Genomic DNA, 19,715 nt, shown 5'->3' with positions numbered 1-19,715 from the left:
AAAGTCAGGCAATTTGCCCAGAGACCACAGGCTATAGGTGAAGGCGCTGGGTTTTGAGGACAGTGGTGTCACCCTTGAAGACCCATGATTTTAACCAGCTCCTAGCCCATATTCTGAACACTGACCTGGGTGGTGAGGACAGAGGAGTAAACCAGGCAGGGTCCCCTTCCTTGAGGAGGACCCCTTCTAGGGGGAGAGCCAGGGGAGTCAAGGCAGTAACAACACAGAAGGGTTAGAAAGACAGGTACTACGGCAGCACGGAGAAAGTGGACCTGGGCAGTGGGGGGTAAAGAGGATGTCAGAGAAGATTCCAGAAGAAAGTGACATTGAGCCAGTCTTGAAAGAGATGAGAGAATTCAGGAAGGGTACAAGAGGTGGGAAAAGGCATTCCAGGCAAAGGGAACAGCATACGCGAAGATACAGAGGGAGGAACAGCATGGCGTGTGTGAGGCCAGAGTTCTGACTAGTGGCCTATTACTTGTGTTTAAATGAATAGGCAAAGGGCACTGACCAGGTACACAAGCACCTCGGTTTGACAGTAGAACCCAGGCATCCTCGGGAGCCTGCTCCTTTGCTCTTCTCTCCCACCATGTCCCCTGGGGCCTGGGTCTGGGAACGGGGCCCAGCGCTCCCCAGAGCTGCTGCATGGACCATGAGGAATGTAAACAATTTCCTGTCCCACTGGCAGGCGATTCCTCCCTATATACTGACCCCTGTGTGCCACTGGGGGTCACGTAGGAAAAGGGCCCAGGCCCAGCTTACCTGAGACCTGGCTCCCCAAGGAAGAATCTCTGCTTTTCCATCCCAGGCTATACTGCCCGGGCCTTTGCCCACCATCTCCCCCTACTGCCCACCTACACCACGCCTGCTCCCGCGTCAAGCCTCTGAAGACCCTCCCCTCATGCTTTGTGGGCAGCAGACAGGCATATGATCCCTCAGAACCCTGTCTACACAGACCTCCACCCTGGAGCTGTCTGATTGCCAACACCCAACCCTACACCACACACTTGGCTGGGTTCTGTTCAACTGCCATAAACTCTAACTGTGTGACTTCAGATAAGTTGCTTAGCCTCTCTGAGCCTCACAGTTTCCTCATCAGTAATATGGGGAAATAATAATAGTACATACGTCACAGGGCTGTCATGAGGACTGAATTAGTTAATACTTGTGAAGCACTTAGAAAAGTGCCTAGTGTCAGTAAACATCATTAATGGCTATATAGATAAGCTACTGTTATAACGGTGAGGACACCTGAATGTTCACTATATGTATTACAGAAGCTTCTCTCTCTATGGGAATGAATTTTACCTATTATTACAGAGGTTGGCAGATGTTATAGGGGCCAAACCCAGCCCATAGCCTGCGTTTGTAAATACAGTCTTTTTAAAACACAACACACCCATTCGTCCAGGGCTGCTTTCATGCAACAGAGACCCCATGGCCCACAAAGCCCAAACTATTTACGACCTTGTCCTTTATAGAAAGTGTACTTATCACTGTGTTATTAGGTTGAATTATATGTACTGGACAGTATTTGGTTATGTTTAATCTAGAAAATCATTAATTTAGTGTGGTTCAACTTCGTCTATCACCCTGGCTCGTGTGCCTAGTCTTACCCATTCAGACAAAAATGTAGTGCTCTACGTCCAGTGACTCTAACCATAATAAAGTCATAATTGTCATTTTTGTTCAAGGTTTACCTTGAACTTTCATCCCACTCCTGTAGGGCAGATATGCTCACTGCCCTTCACCGGCCCACCTTTTACAGGTGAGGAAATCTGAGGCTCAGAAAGTTGCAGAGTATAAGCCTAGGACTCAAACCACGTCCACAAAGAAGTTGCTGGGAGTGAGATCCATGTCTGATTCGGACAAGAAATGGAAGCATGAAGGCCTCTCATCCCCCCGCTTCTCTGAGGGCCCATCTCCCAGACATCTCTGGCCACAGGGCTGAGGGGTCCCGTTGTGACTTCCCTGTCACCCTCAGGACAACTGAAAGCAGTGTGAGCCTCAGGTGGGGTTGGGGAGAGGGCGGGGAGAACTTTCAAAAATAAGCAAGGTCCTTTTCCACTGGGGGAGCTATTTTTAGCAACTCCCTCTGCTCTGGGAAAGGCAAAGACAGCAACAGACAACTCTCTCAGCCTGAGTCCTCTCTGGTGCAGGCTTTGGGGTGCGACATGCAGAGAAGGGCAGACAGGGAAGGAGAGAAAGGGGTCTCTTGCAGGGAAAGTGAAACTGAAAATTCCCCAAAGTGCCATTTCTCTGACTTGGGCTTAAGTGTGGAAGTTAGGGATTTTCCAGTTGGTTTCTCATTTTGAGAAATGATACAGAGAATATAGGTTTCTTTGTCTCCCTGGGACAGTAAACAAGCAGATAGTGGTTCTCCAAGGTCGCAGTCGAGCATCCATCCATCCATCCATCCATCCATCCATCCATCCATCCATCCCAAGTGACTGCCACGCACAAGCCGTGGCCAGTGTGTTTCAGATGAACCAAACATTGAACCCTATGGTCAGCAGGTTTACAGTCTTACTGGGGAGGCAAGTGCATAACCAGCCAGGATGCAACAAAGGGGTGCAGCTGCAGCCGTGGGACTGCAGGGAGGGAAGAGTGACTTCTGGGGTGGGGCAGGGAGGGTAATCTGAAACATTCCCCACAGGAAGTGGCACTGAAGCTGGGTCAAAGAAGAAGAAAGAATATTAGCTCATGCCAGTGTGTGTGTGGGGGGGAGGGGGTTGGAGGCGCGGGGACAGGTTGTCCAAGAAAGCATTCACAGCAACGGTGTGCCAGACTGCCTGATATCAAGAAAAGCCCGGAGGTGAGCGAGTGATGAAGGGAAGTAGTTGTATCAGTCGGGAACACAGGGCTCAAAAAAGGTACAGTGGGAAACAAGACTGGGGCCAGATGAAGGCAGGCCCTGAATGCAGCTCTGTGTGAGGAAGCGTTAATAGGCGGGGAATTACCAAGAATGGAGCGGAAGGGACAGATGCCGGAGATGTCACGGAGGGTGTGCCAGCACGTGTGTGAGGGGGTGCTGGGACGTTGGTATGACATGTCCTGGGCACAGACGAGGACTCGGGCTGAGCGAGAGGGAGTGGTGGACAACAGCTGTAAAGTAAAGGAGAAGAAGGAGAAGAAGGAATTTCAACACCCTAGTCTGCTGCCCATTAGAGCCAGAGGGGCTCCTGGCCAAAGGGAAACCACCCTATACCGTGTGACACCCATTGCCTCACCCCCTCCTGCTTCCAGGAAGCCACGCCCCTCCTCCATCACACAGATCAGACCGTCTTTATTGAAAGGCTTCAGGGAAAACTCGCCTACAGCTTCTTCCTGTGCACTCGTGCCAGGTCTCCCGCCAGAACGCCCAGCGTGCTGAGAACTCACACCGTGCTAGGCACCTCGGGGTGGGAGAAGCTCCCTACTGGCCACGCCCCCGGTCCTCTCCTCCTGGGGTCCCAGGACAGAGGCACTCTGTCATTCAGGAGGGCAGCACCCTGAGGTCCTGTCCCTGGGACCCGGCTGGCCTGTGCACATGGTCTCACTCTGCACTGAGTCGTCCCAGACATGGTTCCCACCTCACAGCGCTGCTGGCCCCTCTGAGCGTCCTGCGTTCACACCAGAGAAGGCCCTGCATGTGCCTCAGGGCCTGGCTGGACATAAATCCTGGACCGCAGGCACATTCCATCTCTTCAGGGTGGGCAGAGAAGGAGAGGGCCGGGGCTGAGAAAGGAGGGAAGGGGAGCTGAGCTGACTCCTGGAAGACAAATGTGAAGGCAGATGCAGACCCAGGGTGCGCGCTCACTTGCCCTTCACTCTTGTTCATTCAATTTCATCCATTCACTGATTCATTCTAACAAATATTTGTCGAGCGCCTACGTACCATACAAAGAGCTGGAAAAATACAATAGTAAGCAAGAGTTCGGTTTGGTGGGGCAGGGGAACCAGTAAACAAATCATATAACAAAGTGTGGCTACGGTTATGATGGGGGAAGTACAAGTGTTTGAGTCTGATGAATGTTTGCAGAACTCCATCCCAAAGGTGGGTTCTATTCCACCAGTTTATACAAAGGAGTTACAGCCACACTGCATCGTGGCATGGGTGCTGGGGATAAACAGAGATGTCATCAAAGATTCTGGACCAGATGTCCGTCCCAGGATTACTAACACGGTAAAAGACTGCAAACACCCAAAATATTCAAACATAAGGATTGATTAATAGGGATTGATTAGGTAGACAGACAGACAGACCGACACACGCACGCGTGCACACACACCTGTGTGAGCCCAAAGTAATTATCTTTGGGTTGCTGGAGTTTGGAGGTATTTTTCTTATACATGTCTAGATTTTTCCAGACTTCTTAGTATGAGCACTTAATTACTTTCATCAGGAAAAACAATGTTATTTTTTTAAAGAAGAACCATAGACTAAAAATGAGGGGACCCAGGTTTGAGACCCACCTCTGCCCTGGCAGGCAGGCTACCTGGACAAGAGAGGACTGACCTTGCACAAGAGGGCATCATTTCTGTGCCTTTTCTGTAAATGAGCAGGTCAAGCCACGTGCTCCCTAGAGTTTCTTCCACCCCGACACTAGGCTCTGTGCACAGAATACATGAGGTGCTAAATGCGGCTGGTTTGAATGGAATCATAATCTCTGAGTGCCCATTAGCTCATCATTCATTCACTGGGTCATTCATTCAACCGCCATTGTTTTTAGCACTCACGCTATGCCTGGCTCTTGGTGCCGGGGATCTGAGGGCAAACTAGACACAGCTCCTGCCCTCAGAGAACTATAGTCTCCCAGGCTCAGAGTCCCTTTCGACTGCTCTTTGTCTTCCCTCCCTGACGGCCCATCTTGTTAATGATTCTTACCACTTTCCCCAAAATGTCTCGAGTGCATTTGTTTCATTCCCAACCACCAAGCTCCAGACGTGGACCAGCCCCACATGGTCTAAGCTGGGACCAGAGCTGACCTCGCATTTCTTCCATCTCCAGCATTCTGCAAACAGCTCTTTCAATAACGTTTCTAAGACACCTGATTCTTTCTGCATCCCTTGAGTCAGCATCCCTGGGGATTCCCAGGCCAAACTGAAAGCGTCCTGCTTTAATTCTTAGGTTTGGCCATTCGGTGGGGTTCACAAAGTCCATACCCACCAAGCCTTGAAATCAGATCTATAGCCTAAGTGCCACTGAGGACATGGAAGAACTGGATCTCTCCTACACTGCTGGTGGGACTGCAGAATGGCACAGCCATTATGGAGAACAGTTTGGCCATTTCTTAACGAGTTAAATACACACCTCCGTAGGATACAGTCATTCCATTCCTAGGTATTTACCCAAGAGAAATGAAAGCATACGTCCATACAGAGTCTTATTCATAAATGTGCATGGCAGCTTTCTTTGTATTAGCTCCAAACTGCAAGCAACCCACAGGCCGTGAACAGGTGAATCAATAAACAAATTTTATCGTGTATCCATATAATAGAATACTACTCAGCAGGAAACAGGAATGAACTACCCATACATGCCACTTGTGGATGGATCTCGAAATAATGATAAGTGTAAGAAGCCAGAGGGAAAGGGGGTACATGCTGTATGATTCCATTTCTAAAATTTGAGCAAATGCAAACTAATCTGAAACCATCTGAGTGGTTGCGTGTGGAGGAGGACGAGGGTGGGAAGGGAGGTGGTGGATTCTAAAAAACCATGAGGGAACTTCCGGGGGTGCTGGCCAGGTCCACGATCTTGACGGTGGTGATGGTTTCAGAGGTGTCTACGTATGTTAACACGTATCAAATGATGTACTTTAATTATAAAAGGCTTACTGTATATCAATTATACCTCAATAAAACTTAACAACAAACAAAAGAGGTCTATTCATAGCCTGGCAAAATCAAACCACCGAGGGCTCAGGCTACTGTAGTTGGCTACCTTCTAGAAGATTACTACGATTAGGTACTCTACAGATTCTAGGAACGACCACGGAGGAGTGAGGGGACGCAGAACAAGGAATCCCCCACAGGCCAAGCCTCGGCCCACCTGGTTTCATTTTCCAGGAGGAAGGGTGGTATATTGTAAAGTGTCTCCATTCATATTAAACCTGGCTCAGTAACGTAGCACCTGTGAGCATCCTCTCCCTCGTGGGCACACGGATGACGAAGTCCACCTCCCAAGGCTACTGTGAGCACCAAATGAAGGGCAAGGATTTAGCACCTAGCACAGCGCCAAGCATGTCACAGGCCCTCAAACTGAGTTCCCTTCCCCTCTCCCAGACCCAGGCTGCTCGCAGTGGTGGCTGAGGTTCAAGGCTCAGCCCATGAAAGCATGAGAGAAGCAGAGGCGCTCCCAGGAGCTGAGTGAGGATGGAGTTAGAATCCAGCGAAGCACCAACAGGCACAGACCTGGTTCCACCTGGATGTTTCTGGGGACAGGGCTGAAGTGACAGTAATCCAGGGCCCCTGAGTGGGTAAAACGAGGGGTCTCACAGCCTGCGTTCCACTCTGGAATTGGCTAAGAGTGGCAGACAAGGTGGCAAAGGGCATTGAGAATGGTAGCCGTGCCATGGAGTTTTCAGGGCAAGGCAGCAGCCCGGATGTGGTTTGGGTGGGGTGAGGGAGATGCCTGACCTTTGCAGACTAGACAAGCAAGTCTAGGAGATGCACAGCAGATGACCGAGGGAGGGAGGGAAGAAACTAATGCCAGTTAGCACGTGGGAGGGTTTGCCTCTACGGGTGCAGAGATGTATGTGTGGGTGGTTGTATGCAGTGTGTGTGTTTGTATGTTTATAGTGTGATGTATGGTGTATGTGCGTGGCTGACTGAGTATGTGGTATGGTGTGTGTGTTCATGTCCAGGAAACAAATACACATGATTCCACCGACTTTCGAGTCTCCGCAGCAAGACAACCCAGCCATCTCCACAAAGTACATGAGCAGAGGAAACAGGAACAGCACTGACCATCAGCCGCCACGCCAATTTCATATCCGCCCACCCTCAGTTCTTAAAGGGGCGGCCCACGCATAAGCTTTAGGAAATGGTACTGTGGTACTCTTTAGTTTCCCATGGGCCGCACTATGACCCAGGAGCAGAGACCGATTCAGAGGATGCTGGTACCTGCCAGGGGCCAGATACTGAGTATTCACAGTCCTCATCTTATCTAATCTCCAGATAACAAAGTAAGGTCAGGATTTTTGACTGATGAGAACATGGAGGTTAAAAAAAACCAGGAGATGACACCCAAACTAGGGCTTTTTCCTATAATACAGCATCTCATTCCAGCCCAGTTTCGATTCAGCTTGGGGACGTGTATATACATGTGCAGGTGTGATATGTGTATTCCTCTGCGTAGCTGTGTGTGTCCTGAAGAAGTAACTGGGTTTCCCTGGGGTGTATATTATAAGGGGGCAGACACTCCCTCTGCCTCCGCTCTGTGAAATTGTGGTGTCGTATTTTAGCTGCTTCCCCAGCAAGCGTGAGATAGAAAAAATAAATCCCTGACAATAATGTGTCTTCGAACTATTCTATGTGCCACACTTTATAAGATAGATATTCAATACATTCCCAGAAAGAAGGATACTAACATTTACCAAGAGCCAGGGTGAGCTCAAACTGTCAAACTTTTTATTTCAGTTAATGATCCCCAAATCCTGCAAAGATTGCATTATGATATTCATTTTTACATCTAGGGAAATTAAGACTTAGAGAAAATAAGCAACTTGGCCAAGTCCCTAAAGTTCATAAAACATGTGAACCTCAGTCTGAATGATTCCAGAACTCAGACATAGCTTTCCCACTGCACAGAAATAACTGTGTAAAAGGCAGCACGGTGGTACACGGTGGTACACGGTGGGCGCTCCCACCGCCATGGCAGCTTCCCGCGGTGCCCCATCCGTTCTCCGTGCCCCACCCTGACTCTCAGGGAACAGCTCAGCACTACTACAGAGAAACCCTGCCCCCCAGACAGACAGGAATCCCGTCCCATCATCTTACCGTACACACTGAGTCACAGAAAGGTCCAGGCTGTCCCATCTGTGAGGCCAGCCTCTTGGGCATCTGAGCTGGGCCCAGAAGGACTCCTGCTTGGTTTCAGGCCCTGCTGTCCTGGGTCGAAATCTTTAATAATTTTTGAACAAGGAGCCCTGCATTTCCATTTTGCACTGGGTCCCGCAAATCATGCAGCTGGCCCTGCCCATCTCCTATGGCAGCCAGCGCAGGCAGACTTTCCCAGGGAGAGCAGCCCAGCCACTCCCTGTATGTTTCCAAAAATGTTACCCACAGTCCCTGAATGGTCAGGACTGAACAGAGACGAGTCACTTTAATCTGGGGTGGCTTTCCGCCTGAATGGCCTCGATGGGCAACTCAGTAACTGCTGGGTTGTTTCCGGCCCTGGTCTCCCCTCCTTATCCCACGTCACCCCTCCACTCCACACTGCCTGGCTTTCTGAGCTGGCCTTACTCACTCCTCCCTCAACGCACCATCATTGCTCAAGGGACTGAAATTCCTAGAGGGCATGGACACTTCTGCTTTTATCTCCAACTCCCCCGACAGGACTCTTCTTGCAAACTCAGCAGGAACTTGGTACCACTGGATGGATTAAATCAATTGCTGCATTTCCTGCATTCTTGACTCTATCAGTTATAAGACATATCATCAATGTGGTGACATTGCAGTATTCATACACAGAGGCTGTGTGTCCTCCTGCAATCGGGTAAATATTAAAAGCAAGAGCATTGTTAACTTTGAAATATGGTAAGAATGGCGCTGCTTGTTCTCCATTGGGGTTGACAATATGATCCCCCACCCATGCCCACCTCTGCTTCCTCCTCCTCCTCTCCATCCTGTATGTAGACCCTACCTTCTCCAAACAGCCTTCCTGACCGTCCCAATCTACCTGAATGCTCCCAAATAAACTTGAAACATGTTTTGTCTGCTGTGTATAGGATATTTCATCATGTATACGACTACATGGCACTTCATGATATTTGATCTTTTATATTAATTTTTATTTATTATTCCAGTGACAATTTCCACCATCTAACCTCTGGACCCCATGAGAATAGTTCCCGGCACAGTGTTATATACGCAAGTCCTCTTCCTGAATGAAACACATCTAATGGCAGTGGGTGGGGTTGGGGGAGAGAGAGAGAGAGGACAGAGTTAGCTCCCCAGAAATAAATATTTATGGCAAACCCAATGAACTCAGGTCCTTCAACTTTTCCTCTTCTTCAAAGTCCGCTGGAGGTCAAAGGCATCCAGACCTTGGCCAGACACCCACAAGAAGTATCTCAAGTGACACTCAGCAAGAGGCAAAGGCATGCTCCTTTATAAACCTGCATGGTTAAATCAGACCTTGGCATTCCCAGACAAAACACAGGACATTTTCATTTCTGTTTGTTTCCACTTTCCTCTTCCTTCCTTGTAGGTAAAGACATCTTGTAGGTAAAAGGTGTAAGAGATGTATTTCCTCTCTGGGCTTGGAGAAACGGGATGTTTCCTCTGAGGGAAACGAGACCCTGCCTCCAGCACGTCAGGCTGCACGAGCTGGGATTTTCCGAGCCCAGGCCATCCCTCCCAATAGCCCCAAGTCCTGGAAGAAGTCCTGGCATGGACTCCCCCACTTCTAAATCCTTTCTTTGACCCCGACTTCCCTGCAAGCTTTGCCCTATTCTCTCCACTCATTCTCTTCCCCATCTGCCTCCTCAGTGCCCAGCAGCTGAGGCCCATGAAACACCTCACCCTGGAATCTGCACATCCGGGTATCTCTTTCCACCCTGTCACCCCTCTAGAGGTCCTTTTCGCCGTTCTCCCTTGTCACGGTGTTTCAGGACAACGTGAAGTCCAACCTCCATGTCCCAAGGCTTCAAGCCCCCTCTTCCTCTTTGGTTTCCACCAGCTGGTTTCTCTGCCTGGGGCAGCCTCTCCCAGCCCCTCCCCATTCTCCTGGCCACTCACCTGGCGAGCCACTCTGCCCTCCACTCAGGTGTGGGCTAGGCACGCCTCCTCAGCTTCCTGCATTTCTCCGCCAACAAATATCAGACAGAGATGCTATTGCTTCTTGAATTCCATCACTCACACTGGGCTGTGACCTTCCTGAGCACAGTTCAACAAGAATCGTGTGTCCAGCACAGAGCCTGGCACACAGCAGTGGTGCCAGGGTTTTGCCCGGGTTTGCATCTCAGACCTGCCCTTCTCCCTTATCCTTTCTCCCTGCAAGAAAATCTTCCCTGACATTCTTTCAGACTAATTCAACAACGCTCACTGCAAAATCCTCCTTTCCCCAATCTCCACCTCCATAGTTCCAACTACCCACAGCTCTATTCAGACGTGCTGACACAACTCCCACCAACTTCCTCTCAAGCTGACTTCATCTCCTCCCCGCTTCAGACCACCCCTGCTTTTTTTCTGTGATTGACACACCAGTCCTAAGGTTCAAAACTACAGAATCATCATTAACTCTTCCTTTGTCTTGAGTACTGCGATATGGCAGGCACTTTAGATGCAGCATCTCGTTTAATTCTCACAACAAACCCTTAAAAGTGGGTATTAGCATCCTGATTTTACAGACGAGGAAACTGAGGCTCTGAGAAGTCAAGTGCCCTGCCCCGATTCACAAGCAGGTAATGGACTGAGCCGGGGCTTATCGAAAGTGCAGATTCCAGGGCCCTGCTCTCAGAGATTTGGGGTCAGCAGATTTTGGGTAAGGACCCAGGAATCTGCATTTCAACAAGTTCCCCAAGAGATGCATGGGATGCACGTCTCTTAATTCACTCTTGGTCCTCTCTCCTCCTCTTTCACCAGCATTTGTACCCACCTTTATCTGAAGCCACCCCTTCCTCCCAGAGTTGTGATCAGACTCCCCAGGTTCTCCCACCTAGTGGCACAGGAGCATCATGGGGGCATTTTGAAAAATATTGATGCCTGGATCCCAACCAGAACCAATCAAAACAGAATCCCTAGGTGAGCATGGCAGAGCCACTGGAATGAGAAGTAGCTCCTCCTGGTTCGCCCAGGATTGTCCCCGTTCTGATACTGAAAGTCCAATGTCCCAGGGAATCCCTCAGTGCTGGGGAAAATGGAACAGTTGTTTACCCTGCAGGTCTCTGGCATTTGTAAATCTCTCTAGATGATTCTCATTTGCAGCCAAGCTTGCAAAACACTAGGCGAAATCTGGGTCAAGAGATGCCTCTCCCAGTGAGCCAACTCTCGCGGGCATTCCCGACAGCCCAAGCTAACCTTCGTTTTGTTCCCATGTAGCTCAGGGAAACTCAAAATGTGTCCCTCGGCCAGCAGCATCAGTGTCACCTGGGAACTTGTTTACGACAAGGTAGAGCCAATTCTGAAAAAAAGTGTTCTCTCAGCTACAGATCCTTTGTGAATCCCGAAGAGCAAAGGACATGTACTGGCTTGAATGAGGTGGGGATTAAGGAGTTAACTGCCCAGCAGGAGATTGGTGGCGGCGGTGGTTTGAGGTTGGGAGGCCAGTCCCTGAGGAGGTGCAGTGGTGCTCAGAGGGGCCTTGATTTTGATTCAGATGAAACACACTGACCACTAACTAACTCGCTGGCTTCTTTGTGCCATCTCATTAAATTCAACACTAACTCTGTTAAGTATAGGATGTTGGGATCCATACATACAAGTTTTCTCTTCTTGGTTGAGTTCAGGACCCGTTGAGAAACCGATACATGAAGCAGACAGATGGAGGTCACAGTATCAGCTACGTTCCCGATAAAGCTGTGGCAGTACGTGGCTTTCTAACGCTGGCCAAACGGACTTCCCAACATCCCACGCGTGAGTGAGGCCAGCGCCCACGCCCAGTCATTGACACAGGAGGGAGAGCGTGGACCTCCCACAGAAGCAGGGTCCACACTTCATTACCCGCTGCTGGCCAGATGCACCCACCCTGCAGGTGGCAGATCGCAGACAGGACAGGGAGCCTTGGAGTGTTGGCAGGTCCTGCTCATACCTTTGCCTAGAGTCACTGTTAGAGACGCCTCGCCTCTTCCCTTGAGGAAGTGATGTGGAGGGAGAGGCCTGAGAGTGAGCCGTCAGGGTTCTCCACCCCTACGCACATCACATTGGAACCACTCATGACCTGACCCCCTGCCCAGAGGGGCTGACCAGCTCTGGGGAGGGAGCTGGGCCCTGGCAGTTTGCAAAAGTTCCTCAGGTGATGGTAAGTGGCAGTCAGGATTGAGTAATCACTTTTGGGAGAAACAGCTAGGAAATAAGAAGCCAGGGACATTCCTTTCTGAGGGTCAGGGTTATTCCTATTTCACAACCAGGGAACCCGAGTGCTCAGGAACCGTGAGCATCTTGCCCTATGCCCGGAGCTCATAAACAGAATCCTATGGGGGGGACAGGGGGTGGGGGCCATGGCAATGAAAGGATCGGCTTTCTCCAAATCTCAGTGGACTTGGAGGTTTTCAGCCAGGTTGGAACCAGATCAGCTAAACCAGCAGTTCTAGCATCTCCTAGAGGTCTTATTAAAATGCAGCTCACTGGGCCCCACCCCCACAGTTTCTGATTCAGAGAGAGGGCTGTGTAGCTGTGAGATGAGCACAGCCTTTTGAGTTACACAGATCTGGGTCCTAGCCACAGCTTGGCCACCACCTGGCAAGGTGAGCGTGCCTGGATGACCTCTCTCAGGCTCAGTTTCTTCATTTGTCAAACAGAGATCACGGAAGTAATGACCTCCTGTTTCTGGGGAGTTGAAGGAGGGCACACCAAGTACCCAGGGGGGTACATGGCACACGGTAGAAATGGGGAGAAGTTATAGATGTTGATTAGTGTTTGTAGATATTGTTGTTATTTGTTATTCGGGGACAGCTTCTTTGAAAACATTGGGAGGAGGTTTTGGATACAGGCAAGAATACCAATAGGCAGAATACCAACGGGAGAATGCGCCAAGTCTTGAAGGATGCAGGGAGGGGAGCCAGAAATGGAGCAGAAGCTGGTGCACAGAAGTGGAGCAATCAAATCGTGCACAGAGGGTGGGGGTCTGCTGCAGCTCTGGCTGGGAGAGGGGCTGGGATTCAAAGTCACCCAAAATAGAACGGCCTTCTCTCCAAGCTCACAAGTTGCTTCCCCCTCCTCCCCTTCTCTCTGGGCCACACTCCACATGCCTCTCTCCAGACTCATTTGTTAGAACTGCCCCCACCCCACCGCACCCCCACCCCTGCCCTAGGGATGCGAGGAATCTTAGCAATGTGTCGGACTCTAAGTGCTGGAGGGAAAGAAGCAAAATAAAGGAGAAAACCCGCTCTCTAGGCTCGTGTCTTTGTATGACATCCCACTGCCCCCACTTTTCCTCTCCCCCCAGAGACGGCCATGCTGAGCCTGCCTCTGGTTAGAAGTATCCAAACCAAGAGAGGCACCAACAGCCTGCCCCGCCATCACCCAACTGCAAAGCCCTTTTTGCCAACTCCCGCCCCTTCCCTCATTCATAACTGGACTCAATGCTTAGCTCCCTGTGTCTTCCCCGATGAACTTGACTTGATGGCAAGAGTTCCTTCCTCCATGTGTGCAGTCATTCATGTATCCATTCATTCCATAAATGTTTACTGACCATTTTCTCTGGGACCAGGGACCGTGCCAGGCAGCAGGGATTCCCATCTGAAAAGACAGAGTCCATGCCCGCCTGCAGGCTAAGGAAGAGCGCTCTGGACTTGGAACTTACACAGTCCTGAGGAGAAAAGGGGGCCCCCTTCTCATGCTCTGCAGTGTTCTCTTTTCTAACATGAGAAGAGACCTCCCAGCCACTGGGGAGATGCGGCCAAGCCTCCCTCCTCTCTCTTTTGCATACCCGAAACACTCCAAAGAAAACACACCTGTATCAGACATGTATAACACACTTCACTCTGCTTTCCAACCCGTACACTTTAGAAATTTGCCCAGCTTCAGAGCGTGTCATCTTCTGTAACTGCGTTGACCCCTGTGTCTGGAATCGTAGCTTAATGACCATTCTAACTAACATGTGACCTAGTACTTCTTGGAAATACTAGGCACTGGAGATGTAGAGGGAATAAGCTATGTTCCTGAGCACCGAGAGATCACAGTCTAGTGGGAGAGCCATGAGCATAAACGGATAGTGATAACACAATGTGGGAAGCACATAGGTAAGACATGATGTGAGCAGAAAGAGCCTCTATCGAGAGTACAGCCTGCCTGTTGGCAAGGGGGACAACCGGGGAGGCTTCCTGGAGGAGGCGGTGCCAGAGCTCAGTCTTACAGAAGAGCAGCTGTAAGTTCGAGATGAAGCCTGTGCATTGGCTCGATGCCTGCCATTTCAGGTTATCTAAATCACTTCTCCCTGACTTCTCGCCTCTCCTTTCCCCACCCCTCCATCTCAGAATGCCCAGGGCACTGGGGCTTTTAGAAAAATAAATCCCTGTGCACATGGTATGATTGTGGGTGGATTTTACGCCTCCTTTTATTTAGCGTTAATATTATAATACCAACAACATGATGCTAATTATGAAGCTAAAAATATAAAGCAAGGGTTTATTCACCCTGGTTATTTTTAGGTGTTGACCAGATACCTCCCTGCCCCCCTTAGCCTTTCCACTCCAGTGCAGCTGAGGGCCAGAGCTGAGTTTTTAAGTGTGGCACCATGGTCTTAACAGCTGGAAAACAGCTACTGGCCGACAGAAAAGGGCAGGGCTTCAGCCAACTGGAGAACTGCGAGTCGGGGCTGTACCAGGCTCTGCAGAAAGGAGCTACAGCTGTGAGTCAAAGGACTCTTTAACTGGGGAAGCAGAGAAGGGAGGAGGTGGTCACACCACACTTCTTGTCAAGCTGAACAGGTAGTGAAAAATCACTGTTTATGTCAAGGCTGAATGAGAACAGAAAGATGTAGGTAGTCACACACATATGAATGGGAGAGAATTTGAATACCGGCAGCCCCTTGCTAACACGGACTGAGATTTCCTGTGACAGGAGGGGTCTGCCCTATTTACCCCTGGGTGAGTCCATTGAAGCCAATCCCCCTTCCTCTGGGGATTTCATATGTTAGTCAAGGGGCCACATTTTATGTCATTGAGGATTAAAGAACCCGCAACCCAAGACTCCTTTCTGAGAAGCAGCAAAAGCCTCAGGAATAGGATGGAGACATTTTAGCATCTAAACGTGGCTATGCCACTAACTAGTTGTAAGACCTTGGGAAAGTTACCTCACCTCTCTAAGCCTTACATTCTTCATCTGTAAAAAGAGAATGACAGGACATACCTCATACTGGAGTCGTGAGAAGTGACAACTCAGGCATAATACTGTATGTCTGATACAGAGTATTTCACAAGGAAACCATTTCCCAATATATTTTGCCTCTGGGAAATCCAGGTGTTCATTTTTTTTCCCTTTCCTTTCTCTAGTACCCTTCTAATATCATAACAAAACCACGACCCTGAGCAAAGAAGCCTCCAGAACCAAAAGGTCAATAGCATGGGGAACGGTTGCTAAGAAGTAATGTTGGTTTTTTCAGACAGGAAGAGTGAATGGAAAACCTTTGTAGGACTACTAGGGAATAGAAATAAATGGCCATGACTTCACTCCCTTCTCCACCTGGGGGGGAAGGGCAGTGAGGGGGTGAGGTGGGAAGAAGGAACATCACTAGAAATGACCCAATGACTGAAGAATCCCAGAATAAGGACATACACCTGGGGAAGAGTCATGCCCCTTGGAGACGCCCTGCCTGCAGCTGGACGCACAGCCACGTGCTCTGTGAGGGGCAGGTTAACAAGGGCTGAGGAAGTCACCTGGGGACTTCCTCACATCCAGGTCCTCCAGGGGCAGTGGGTGTCCCAAGAGAGCCAGTGGGCCTGAGGAAGCCACAAGCTTCAGCAGCGGGTGGCAGATCCCCCCTTAAAACCTCCGAGGGATAAAAGCAGACCTGGCCCCTTCAGTGGATTTCAGCACAGGGGCCCACGAAGCAGAGGGAACACGGCACACTTTACCTGTGGCCCCACGGCCCTCCTGGGGCAGCCTCGAGACTACTGGAGCTTCCTGGGCACCAGACCACAGAGGGAGGAGGGCCACAGGGAGACATCGTCACAGGGAGGTGACTTCACTGAACCGTGATCCAAAGCCACTGTCTCACATCAGAAGAGACTAAAGTATCTTTATCGATCAAGCTAAGATTTCTATTGCAAATTATCTGTTATGGGAAATACTTACTTGTTTCTGCACACGAGTTGTATACATTTGCACCACACATTTTAGTAAGTCTTCCCTAAATATTAGCTGCTATCATCACCATCATCATCACCACCATCATAAGGTAATGGCGGGGATTAAATGAGCGGACTCCTGAACAGTGATCAGGCAGTGCCTGGCCCCTCGCAAGCGCTGTGTAAATATCGATCATTGCCCACCCTCTCGATGAGGTCTTCCATGACTACTTAAAATGACCCCTCCCCCAGCACTGTCCCCCTCCCTTCTCCTTTCCATTTTCCACCTAGACTTATCACCATATGGGATAGTATACACTTTACTTTTTATAGCTTCTGTCTCTCCCACTAGAACGTGAGCTCCATGAGACATTTCTGCCCATCATTCATAGCCATGCGCTGTGCCTAGAATCACCGCCTAGCACCTCACAGGCCCTTGCAATAAAGAATGAATATAGGAAACATTACTTACCAACTGTGTAAATTTGGGTAGATTATGTAACTCCCTGTGCCTCAGTTTACGTATCTGGAAAATGGGGTTGGTGCCTATATCCACAGATTGATGTGAGGCTTAAATGAGACAGCACTTGTGACTGCCCACTCCAGCCCTTGGTATGGGGTTGATGGATGCTGGCTGTTTTAAGAGCACCAGGCTCGGCCTGACTCAGGCAGGGCCTGCAATGGTTAATCCCTGATGCTCTTCTCCCATGTGAGGCAAGGCTGGGCTGCGGGGCCACTGGCAGTTGTCCAGGTAGACGATGAATGTCAGAGGTGGGTGCCTGCGGAGCTGCCCTGGTCCGCGTTCTGGGTGTTCACCCGGGCAGCTGGAGTCTCTCCCCACCCCCTCCTGCTGAGACAGGCTGCCTGGTCCTAGAGCATTTGCGAGTGAGTGCAGGAGCCGAGCGGTGGGAACCTCCACCCGCCTGGGTCCCACGCCACATCCTGGCCTTGGGGGAGGTGGGCTGAGGCCTGGACTTGCTTCCAAGTCATTCCCAGGCGGCCTACTCTCCCGCTGGCCCAGCTGGGCTTTCGGAGCCAGAGGGCTGCAGGGGCAGGTCTGTCCCTCAGCATCGCATTGTCCCTAACCATGAGGAGAAAGACGCAGGACTCAGCACAAAAAGTCTGGATTCTGAGCCCAGCTCTGTCAGCCCTGAAGGCCACCCACCTTCCCGGCCTCAGGGAGGGAGGACGTCCAAAGGCAAATGAGCCTATCGTGGCCAAGTCACAGAGAGGACACCGAAGAACTGACCGCAACCATGATCACCTCCCATTTCTCTAATTTCTCACAACTCTCCAGCTGTCCAGCAACTTCCTCAAGAGTCCATTCCTCTCCATGACGGACTGAGAAAGAGATGGAAGCAAAGAGATGTACAGACTGCAGCATGATTGGTGAAGATAAATAAATGCATTTACCCCATGGTTTCATTCATTCCAGTCATGAGTGGAACTCCCACTCTATGTCAGGCACTGTACACTGTAGGGACACGACAGAGAATAAAACAGAGACCTGGTCATGAAAACAAATATGCTCTTGGTCGAGGAAGGGGGTCAGGCAGAGCTGCACAGGGCATGATGGGAGTCTGGATAAAGGGTCTCTGACTCCAGCTGGGGAAGGCTGATGCGTAGGTGCTTCTGGCAGGTAACGTCTTAGGGGAGCAGCGTACAGGAGCTAGTGAATAAAGAAATGATATCCTTCACCATGGGGCTGGCTCAGAATCGCGCTGGGAGAGAGTAACCTCAGTGGCCATTCTCTCGGTGTGCAGGGACTTTCACTAGAAAGTAAGCCCTCTGAGGGCAGGGACGTAGTCTGTCTGCATCCATTGGGCTACGACACTGATGGACACACATGGGGGGCACTTAGTAATGCGTCAGTGAATTACCTGAATGTGTCAGTAAATGAATGAACTTCCTGAAGGTAAGGTCATTACTGACTCTGAGGAACGCTTGCTCTCCTCTTACCCTCCCAGCACTCACAAAATACTATTGCCCAATTTCCTCTCAGTGAGTATAAATAGCATCATCATACGCTATAATTGTCTACCGGGAAGGAGGTGTCTCCTCAGCCTCCAAAACAAGTGTCCTTCGAGGGCACACACAGTGGTATTCTGTCCATGTCCCAAAGTACCACCAGCTGCCCCATACACACAGCCACTCTCCCTCCATATGCCCTGGGCGCAGCTGCGAGAATCGCACGCCACATGGACAAAAGCCAGAATGAGCAGGCAGTTGGCACCCACGTCAGGACCTTGCTCTGTATAAAAGAACAGGATGGAGCCGCTACCCACAAGCAGGCCTGGGCATACTGCAGGCCCAGCCACACACTGCTCCCCAGCTACCACCATGGGCGCCATACAAAGAGGGGGTTCTGATTAGAGTGCTCTGTTCAGATACCTCCCTGAAGCTGGCCCCTGGGTAAGTTATCCAAACACCAGCCCCTCTTGTTTCCTTCTCAGAGGAAAATTGCAGAGAGCACAGGTTCCCCTGTTGTTTACGATATTCATTCCTATATTCACTCATTCCGCTGCTGGAACTATGAATTCACAATTGAACCCTCAGAATCCTTGTGTTCTGGGAGCTCAGTCCAGTGAGAGCCAGGCAGAACAATGGTTTTTCACACATTGTGCTACATCTGGGGCAGCTCTGTGGGGGGCAGAGATGAGGGAGCACCTCACCTTCCTGAAATTGGGGGTGGGTGGGTGGGAAGCGGGGTTGGAGAAATTTTACACATTGGTGGTGTTTCAAGTGAGTCTTAAAGGATGGCTTGGTAGACAACAGGTACCAACCTTCAGGCAAAGGGAAGGGCAAGAGTTAAGACGGAGAGTGTGAGAGGAGGGGCGTGCAGAGCAGGCTTGGCCAGTGCGGTCAGACCTGAGGAGTCGTCTAGGGCTTGATCATGAAGCGAGCCACTTTCCTTGGATTCTAAAACTGGGTTTGGGAGTTCCCAAATTCCCCTTTGGTCCATTAAGAGAATCCATTCTCAAACCAAGGAGGTCAAGGGGAAGTCCACGTCACACAGAGACAGAGGCCCTGAGTAACAAGCAAAGCCCAAGCCCATATCCTACCAGGCACAGGGGCACTTCAATGGACCCCCACTTGGAGAGATAGGCGTGAGGGCTGCTGTTCTCTGGAGTGACCGCGCACCACTGCACAAGCTCAGATGCAAAAATCTGACTCTGGAAAAGACTACCCTGTTCTCTCCTGGATGGCTATGTCTCCCCTCTTGGGGTGTGACCTCCTCCACCCCCCAGCCTCTGCCTGAACGCTGAACGAACTCAACTCCTTTCTCTGACTGCCCTGCAGGGGGGTCCCACACACCTTTTGGGAGGCATAGTCTGTTGAGAGCTGAGGTGACTGTCCTTATCAAGCCCATTTTATAGAGGAGAAAACTGAGGCCTGAGAAGCAAGAATACCTATCCCAGGGCCCACAGCACACTCATCACAAACCACGTCTCGAACCCCATTCCGAAATCCTCAGCCAGAACATGTCTTTCTCATCAAAGAACAATGGCAGACCAACCGTGGTTTGGTTCTTTGTTTCCCATTAAATGGTTTCTACTGAAG

The 19,715-nt window shown here is 50.4% G+C and overlaps 1 protein-coding gene across 2 annotated transcripts in view; it reads right to left on the bottom strand.

Annotated features, from left to right (window-relative positions):
* The window catches only part of DAAM2 (dishevelled associated activator of morphogenesis 2), a 104,456-nt gene that overhangs the window by 49,678 nt on the left and 35,063 nt on the right, over positions 1-19,715 (bottom strand). The window lies entirely within an intron of this gene.

The sequence above is a fragment of the Rhinolophus ferrumequinum genome, chromosome 3 (genome assembly GCF_004115265.2).
Source record: "Rhinolophus ferrumequinum isolate MPI-CBG mRhiFer1 chromosome 3, mRhiFer1_v1.p, whole genome shotgun sequence".
NCBI classification, from domain to species: Eukaryota; Metazoa; Chordata; class Mammalia; order Chiroptera; family Rhinolophidae; genus Rhinolophus; species Rhinolophus ferrumequinum.
This window is presented reverse-complemented; position numbering and strand designations above follow the sequence as displayed.